An 8,969-nucleotide genomic window follows, 5' to 3' on the forward strand; every position below is an offset into this window, starting at 1 on the left:
CCCCTTTATCTAATCTCCATTTGTGACCCCTGGTCCTTGTTTCTTTTTTCAGGTCCCCTGGGTCGACATTGTCTATACCTTTTAGGATTTTGAATGCTTGAATCAGATCACCGCGTAGTCTTCTTTGTTCAAGACTGAACAGATTCAATTCTTTTAGCCTGTCTGCATCCGACATGCCTTTTAAACCCGGGATAATTCTGGTTGCTCTTCTTTGCACTCTTTCTAGAGCAGTAATATCCTTTTTGTAACGAGGTGACCAGAACTGAACACAATATTCTAGGTGAGGTCTTACTAATGCATTGTAAAGTTTTAACATTACTTCCCTTGATTTAAATTCAACACTTCTCACAATATATCCGAGCATCTTGTTAGCCTTTTTTATAGCTTCCCCACATTGTCTAGATGAAGACATTTCTGAGTCAACATAAACTCCTAGGTCTTTTTCATAGTTCCCTTCTTCAATTTCACTATCTCCCATATGATATTTATAATGCACATTTTTATTGCCTGCATGCAATACTTTACACTTTTCTCTATTAAATGTCATTTGCCATGTGTCTGCCCAGTTCTGAATGCTGTCTAGATCATTTGTTTTACTTCGCTACAAATACAGTATTATTTAGTCACAAAAAGGATATTAAAGGGCATTTTCTACCAATAAGACTGAAAACAAAAACCAGATACACAGCAAAACTGCCTCCCAGATGTATTAAAATATATCCATTATATTTTACAGGCCCAATACGAAATTTATAAGTTTCGTTGACGCTTTGGTTCAGTCTAGTTACTTAGGCCTGAGGCTTTGTATTGAAAAATAACAAATGTCTAATTTACATTCAAATACATTAACAAAGAAAAGCAGATACAATTTAAAATATTATATTTGACTGACAAATACAGGGAAATAAGACGTGAAACAAAAACATATCTGACCAAATGACGTAAAAAATAACTTAAATGTTTTCAACAATGCTTACTAATAATAATTCAGACATTATATATATATATATATATATATATATATATATATATATATATATATATATATATATATATATATGTAATTATAATATCGTTTTTTCTCTCTTAAAAAGCCGACAGACACTCACCTTCTCACTTCCCGCCAAAAGCTGACACCGCTCGCGGGGACGAGCACAGGGGCAAATTTGAAATTTAACGGTTTGCAAATGTTTTTTGTTTATACAGGTTCTGTATTAAAATACAACAGGTAATACAGCCATTGAAAATAAAACATAAAAAGGGAAACTGACTCGACTTTTATTTTCAACTACTGTGTAAGAAATGGCAAATTCGTATATTTTTTTAATCAAATTTAATTAGAGTAGATAACACAAATTATATTCCCGTTTGGCTACCAATCTGTTTGGTTGAAAATCACATTATTATTATTATTATTATTATTATTATTATTATAATACTACGTTCAACAAAAATCCAGACTTCCCTCTGCCATCCAGAAAATGAAGCTGCAGTTACAGTCGATAGCCACAAGGTGGGGCCGGAATGACACAAATCCGACAAAGCAACTATTCCGTTGACTATTTAACAAAATACATGCATTTGTTAAGCCAAAGTTGTCAAATTCTTCCGTATAACAAAAACCCAATTTGGGGGGGGGGGGGATCCTACTTTTAAATTGTAGTTTTCAAGGAGGGGGGGGGGGGGGGGGGGGGGGAAACTTGTGTGTCTCTGCAGCTGGAAACAAACAAACAACAAACCTAACTTCCTTTGAGGGTGAATAACAAATGATTTTGTAATTCCGAAATCTATTTGCAGTTACACCTTTTAAAATTGCCGATACACTCTCATACAAAACGTATACAGTCTCTCTGTTTTGATATATAGTTTATTTTTACAAGCCTGGACCACTAATTACATTTAAAAGTCTTATTAAAATGTTAAGCTTAAGTAAACGTCCCCCCGCAGGTGAGTTTTGCTATACTGCAGAGCGCCAGAAGTTACTCATTAAAAACTTTATTGCTTCAAAATATATATGCTAGTCAATCAAAGTTTACTTTATCCCTACCCAGGACGATATACAAGAGATAAGATAAAAGCGACGTGTAATCTCTAGCGCTGTTTTTTTTTAGTCCCATCGCAAAAATAATAATACAGCGTACTAACAGCTATTTGTTTTAATCTTTTTGTATTGATTGTATTTTAGAACAAATGTTCAGAAGGTGTCCGTGTTTATTCAACAAACTAGCCCTCGTTTTATAAAAACGAGCGCTTGGTCTAACTCATTTGAGGACGGGCTTGCCTTGTAATTTTGTGGAGCATTTGTAACTTCAATCGACCTGTTAATTTACATTTTCTCTTTGACTATATTGTGATGATATCTTACTCTTAATTGTGTTAACCTCTCCAGTCTCGACGCAACTGATAATTATGCAAATAAAATACCTTCAGACGCTTCTCTGAACCTCGATTTAAATCACAAACCGCAGCCTAGAATTGAGGCATTACTTGTGTGTTTTTTTTTCTTCGTCCCCCACAGCTTTGATAAAATAAATCAATTTTCTATGTGTTTTGAGTTTCATAACCGGTGTGAAATTTCACTTATAAAGTTTATACGCATCTGAACTGGACTGTCCTCAAAACAGGACGCTGGCGGTTTGCAGCCAAAACGTTTTTGTTTGTTTGTTTGGTTAAGAAATATTGATTTAGAATGTATCAAATGACATAAATACAACTTAAGTTTATGAAAAAAAAAAGTATTTTGTCCTTAACGGGTTTATGTGATAGGCCCTACTCCCGACAAACAAGCACTCAAATCGATTTATTATCTACACAGATGTATATATCTCATGTAAAGTCCTCTTTTTTTTTCTTTAACTCAAATATGTGTGTAGTAGGACGAATTTTAGGTAAAAAACAAACAAAACCAAAACACCAAAAACTAAACAAAATGGCCTGTAGCTCAAAACCCATGAATCATTTGGTGAAAAAAAAAAATCCAATTTTTATTTATTTATTTATTTTATTTATTTATTTAGTATGTAAGTTATAAATGACTTAAATACACAACAACGTTTGTATTTCTGCAAGGAAATCGAAACTAAAGCCGGTGACATTTTCTAAAAATATATTTGAGAGCGGGGCCTATATGGTAACTAGGCAACGTACTGGAGATGACTCTACGGATACGTTCAGTGGCCAAATTTCAATATCAATACCCGAATTCGTGTGTCTGTATGGCGTTTGTAAACTCCTTTTGCTTCATAGAGTCCAATGAAAGCTGCTGAATAATGTTCCCTTGTTAACATATTGAATTGCACCCCCTCTATATAGAATGAACTCCCTCAGCTTCATAGAGTCCAATGAAAGCTGCTGAATAATGTTCCCTTGTTAACATATTGAATTGCACCCCCTCTATATAGAATGAACTCCCTCAGCTTCATAGAGTCCAATGAAAGCTGCTGAATAATGTTCCCTTGTTAACATATTGAATTGCACACCCTCTATACAGAATGAACTCCCTCAGCTTCATAGAGCCCAATGAAAGCTGCTGAATAATGTTCCCTTGTTAACATATTGAATTGCACACCCTCTATATAGAATGAACTCCCTCAGCTTCATAGAGTCCAATGAAAGCTGCTGAATAATGTTCCCTTGTTAACATATTGAATTGCACACCGCTTTGTAGATTTTCATAACATTCTAGGTGATGCAAAACAGGCCACAGCTGTGCACAGAACACGCATTTGATTAACTAACCTGATTGTATCGCCGCTATTGAAGCATCAGTGAAATGCAGGCTGTGATATTTTGCGCTCGGAAGGTAAACTGACTTATCAGTTCCATCAAGACTGTGTTTCGGTGTCTTGTTTTTGCCAGGTTATTGCTGAACTGATAAAATCCAGCTCGCATTATTGCCAGCGTTTCTGGACAGAGCTTTTCCAATGATATTCACAGATTTTCACTGTCTACGTTGTCTTCATTTCCTTTACAATGCTTGCCTATGCTTTACCAGACCTCTCTGTGCTTTACAATGCTTCCCTATGCTTTACCACACCTCTCTGTGCTTTACAATGCTTCCCTATGCTTTACCAGACCTCTCTGTGCTTTACCAGACCTCTCTGTGCTTTACAATGCTTCCCTATGCTTTACCAGACCTCTCTGTGCTTTACAATGCTTCCCTATGCTTTACCAGACCTCTCTGTGCTTTACAATGCTTCCCTATGCTTTACCACACCTCTCTGTGCTTTACAATGCTTCCCTATGCTTTACCAGACCTCTCTGTGCTTTACAATGCTTCCCTATGCTTTACCAGACCTCTCTGTGCTTTACAATGCTTCCCTATGCTTTACCAGACCTCTCTGTGCTTTACAATGCTTCCCTATGCTTTACCAGACCTCTCTGTGCTTTACAATGCTTCCCTATGCTTTACCAGACCTCTCTGTGCTTTACAATGCTTCCCTATGCTTTACCAGACCTCTCTGTGCTTTACAATGCTTCCCTATGCTTTACCAGACCTCTCTGTGCTTTACAATGCTTCCCTATGCTTTACCAGACCTCTCTGTGCTTTACAATGCTTCCCTATGCTTTACCAGACCTCTCTGTGCTTTACAATGCTTCCCTATGCTTTACCAGACCTCTCTGTGCTTTACAATGCTTCCCTATGCTTTACCAGACCTCTCTGTGCTTTACAATGCTTCTCTATGCTTTACCAGACCTCTCTGTGCTTTACAATGCTTCCCTATGCTTTACCAGACCTCTCTGTGCTTTACAATGCTTCCCTATGCTTTACCAGACCTCTCTGTGCTTTACAATGCTTCCCTATGCTTTACCAGACCTCTCTGTGCTTTACAATGCTTCCCTATGCTTTACCAGACCTCTCTGTGCTTTACAATGCTTCTCTATGCTTTACCAGACCTCTCTGTGCTTTACAATGCTTCCCTATGCTTTACCAGACCTCTCTGTGCTTTACAATGCTTCCCTATGCTTTACCAGACCTCTCTGTGCTTTACAATGCTTCCCCATGCTTTGCTCAGTATTTTGAATGGCGTGTTTCTGTAACTCTGTGAACATGACAGAGTTATTTTGTTTGTGGATTTTTTGTTCCCCAGCTGCCCCCCCCCCCAGGGCCCAGGGCTGTTCCTGGTAAGGTTCAGCTTGGTAAACAAGGGGATTAGATGACGGGCTGTTTCACAATCTCTTGTGTGATTCTGTAAGCAGTTCACAGCTAGCTAAGTTTTCTGGGAGATCACCATGTACAGCCAACTTTTTTTTTGCAAGAACTACAATCTTAGGATTAAAACATAATAATTATAAAATAATAATAATAATAATAATAATAATAATAATAATAATAATAATAATAATAATAATATATGAACTTCGTTGAGATCTCTTATTAGAAGTCTAGTATTTCAGGTTAGATTTTGTTTTTACAATGTTGAATTTTTTTTTTTTTTTTTTTAAGTTTTTAAGTTTTCCAGTCAATTGAATTACAAACCGGTATGTAATTCAATATGTTAACAAGGGAACATTATTATGAGTTCATTCTCTCCTCCCCCCTCTCTCTCCCTCCCCTTCCCCTCTCTCTCTCCCTCTCCCTCTCCCCTCCCACTCCTCCCCCCTCTCTCTCCCTCCCCTCCCCTCTCTCTTCCTCTTCTCCCCTCCTCCCCCCTCTCTCTCCCCTCCCCTCCCCTCTCTCTCCCTCTTCTCCCCTCCCCTCTCTCTCTCTCTCCCTCTCCTCCCTCCCCTCCCCTCTCTCTCCCTCTTCTCCCCTCCCCCCTCCCCTCTCTCTCTCTCCCTCTCCCCCCCTCCCCTCTCTCTCTCTCCCTCTCCTCCCTCCCCTCTCTCTCTCTCCCTCTCCTCCCTCCCCTCCCCTCTCTCTCCCTCTCCTCCCTACCCTCCCCTCTCTCTCCCTCCCCTCCCCCCTCCCCTCCCCCTCTCCTCTCTCTCTCTCCCTCTTCTCCCCTCCCCCTCCCCCCTCTCTCTCTCTCCCTCCCCTCCCCCCTCCCCTCCCCTCTCCCTCTTCTCTTCTCTCCTCCCCTCTCTCTCCCTCTTCTCCCCTCCCCCTCCCCCTCTCTCTCTCTCCTCCCTCCCCTCCCCTCTCTCTCCCTCTTCTCCCCTCCTCCCTCCCCTCTCTCTCTCCCTCTCCCCCCTCCCCTCCCCTCTCCCTCTCCCCTCCCCCTCCCCCCTCTCTCTCTCCCTCTCCTCCCTCTCCTCCCTCTCTCTCTCCCTCTTCTCTCCTCCCCCCTCCCCCCTCTCTCTCCCTGTTTATTTCAGACAGTATTCTGCCTCAATCCAGTTCTAACCTCCTCCCCTTCATCTTAAATTCAGTCTGTCAGCAAAGCTGAACATTACCACAGAGGCACATTTAAAGCTGCAGGAGCTGATAATTGTTCAGACTCGTCTCTTCTCGTTACACTAACAGAGACAGGGAAAGGCGGGCCGACTGGACACCACTGTTAGTTCAGAACGCGGTCTCGTACCATCAGAGACATTGACATGTCTCCCCTAGTTATACATTAACTTATATAAGTGCTATACATCTGTGCCGCGGTTGCCAGAGGCCCTATAGAGGCCAATCCCTCCAGCAAATTAAATGTCTCTTTAGAGCTTCCTTAACCTGTCTGCTTGTTACCAAAGCAAAATTCCTGATGCTGGGAAAAAAACTGTGGAATCTCAACTTTGACTGCCAACGAAAAAGCAACCCAGTGACCCCAGGATAAGTACAGTCGGCAATAGATTCACTGCACAACATCTGTTAGTTTAGCGAGGAGACAGGCAGCAGGCTTGCAGACAGACAGTGGCACTGCAATGACAATAATGGTTCTGTATTACACTGAGGGGCGATGGTAGCACAAGTATAGGGCAGCTGCAATGGGGTGAGGCTGGTAGAATGGGACCACAGTGTGCTGACTATACCCTACATGATCTTCAATGGCAATGCAGACAGACAGTGGCACTGCAGTGACAATAATGGCTCTGTATTACACTGAGGGGCGATGGTAGCACAAGTATAGGGCAGCTGCAATGGGGTGAGGCTGGTAGAATGGGACCACAGTGTGCTGACTATACCCTACATGATCTTCAATGGCAATGCAGACAGACAGTGGCACTGCAATGGCAATAATGGTTCTGTATTACACTGAGGGGCGATGGTAGCACAAGTATAGGGCAGCTGCAATGGGGTGAGGCTGGTAGAATGGGACCACAGTGTGCTGACTATACCCTACATGATCTTCAATGGCAATGCAGACAGACAGTGGCACTGCAATGGCAATAATGGTTCTGTATTACACTGAGGGGCGATGGTAGCACAAGTATAGGGCAGCTGCAATGGGATGAGGCTGGTAGAATGGGACCACAGTGTGCTGACTATACCCTACATGATCTTCAATGGCAATGCAGACAGACTGACAGACAGTGGTCCCACCCCCACAAAAGAATTATATTGTAGCGTCAAACTGAACAGGATTGTGGGGCTCTGTCTGTCTGTCTGCAGTAAACTAACACAGACCCCAAGAAGAAGGGATTATATTGTAGCGTCAAACTGAACAGGATTGTGGGGCTCTGTCTGTCTGTCTGCAGTAAACTAACACAGACCCCAAGAAGAAAGGATTATATTGTAGCGTCAAACTGAACAGGATTGTGGGGCTCTGTCTGTCTGTCTGTCTGCAGCTTTAATGAAGCTAAACTCTTTTCAGAATGTAGTAAACTAACACAGACCCCAAGAAGAAGGGATTATATTGTATCAGACTGAACAGGATTGTGGGGCTCTGTCTGTCTGTCTGTCTGTCTGTCTGTCTGTCTGCAGCTTTAATGAAACTAAACTCTTTTCAGAATGTAGTAAACTAACACAGACCCCAAGAAGAAGGGATTATATTGTATCAGACTGAACAGGATTGTGGGGCTCTGTCTGTCTGTCTGTCTGTCTGTCTGTCTGTCTGTCTGTCTGTCTGCAGCTTTAATGAAACTAAACTCTTTTCAGAATGTAGTAAACTAACACAGACCCCAAGAAGAAGGGATTATATTGTAGCGTCAAACTGAACAGGATTGTGGGGCTCTGTCTGTCTGTCTGTCTGTCTGTCTGTCTGCAGCTTTAATGAAACTAAACTCTTTTCAGAATGTAGTAAACTAACACAGACCCCAAGAAGAAGGGATTATATTGTAGCATCAAACTGAACAGGATTGTGGGGCTCTGTCTGTCTGTCTGTCTGTCTGTCTGTCTGTCTGCAGCTTTAATGAAACTAAACTCTTTTCAGAGTGTAGTAAACTAACACAGACCCCAAGAAGAAGGGATTATATTGTAGCATCAAACTGAACAGGATTGTGGGGCTCTGTCTGTCTGTCTGCATCTTTAATGAAACTAAACTCTTTTCAGAATGTAGTAAACTAACACAGACCCCAAGAAGAAGGGATTATATTGTAGCGTCAAACTGAACAGGATTGTGGGGCTCTGTCTGTCTGTCTGCATCTTTAATGAAACTAAACTCTTTTCAGAATGTAGTAAACTAACACAGACCCCAAGAAGAAGGGATTATATTGTAGCATCAAACTGAACAGGATTGTGGGGCTCTGTCTGTCTGTCTGTCTGTCTGTCTGTCTGTCTGCAGCTTTAATGAAACTAAACTCTTTTCAGAGTGTAGTAAACTAACACAGACCCCAAGAAGAAGGGATTATATTGTAGCGTCAAACTGAACAGGATTGTGGGGCTCTGTCTCTGTCTGTCTGTCTGCAGCTTTAATGAAACTAAACTCTTTTCAGAATGTAGTAAACTAACACAGACACCAAGAAGAAGGGATTATATTGTAGCGTCAAACTGAACAGGATTGTGGGGCTCTGTCTGTCTGTCTGTCTGCAGCTTTAATGAAACTAAACTCTTTTCAGAATGTAGTAAACTAACACAGACCCCAAGAAGAAGGGATTGTTGTAGTCGTCTGACTGGGAAGTGTATCTGTGAGCTGCAGCTCATTTGATTGCAAAGCGTTTCT

The sequence above is a fragment of the Acipenser ruthenus genome, unplaced genomic scaffold (assembly GCF_902713425.1).
Source record: "Acipenser ruthenus unplaced genomic scaffold, fAciRut3.2 maternal haplotype, whole genome shotgun sequence".
Classification (NCBI taxonomy): Eukaryota; Metazoa; Chordata; class Actinopteri; order Acipenseriformes; family Acipenseridae; genus Acipenser; species Acipenser ruthenus.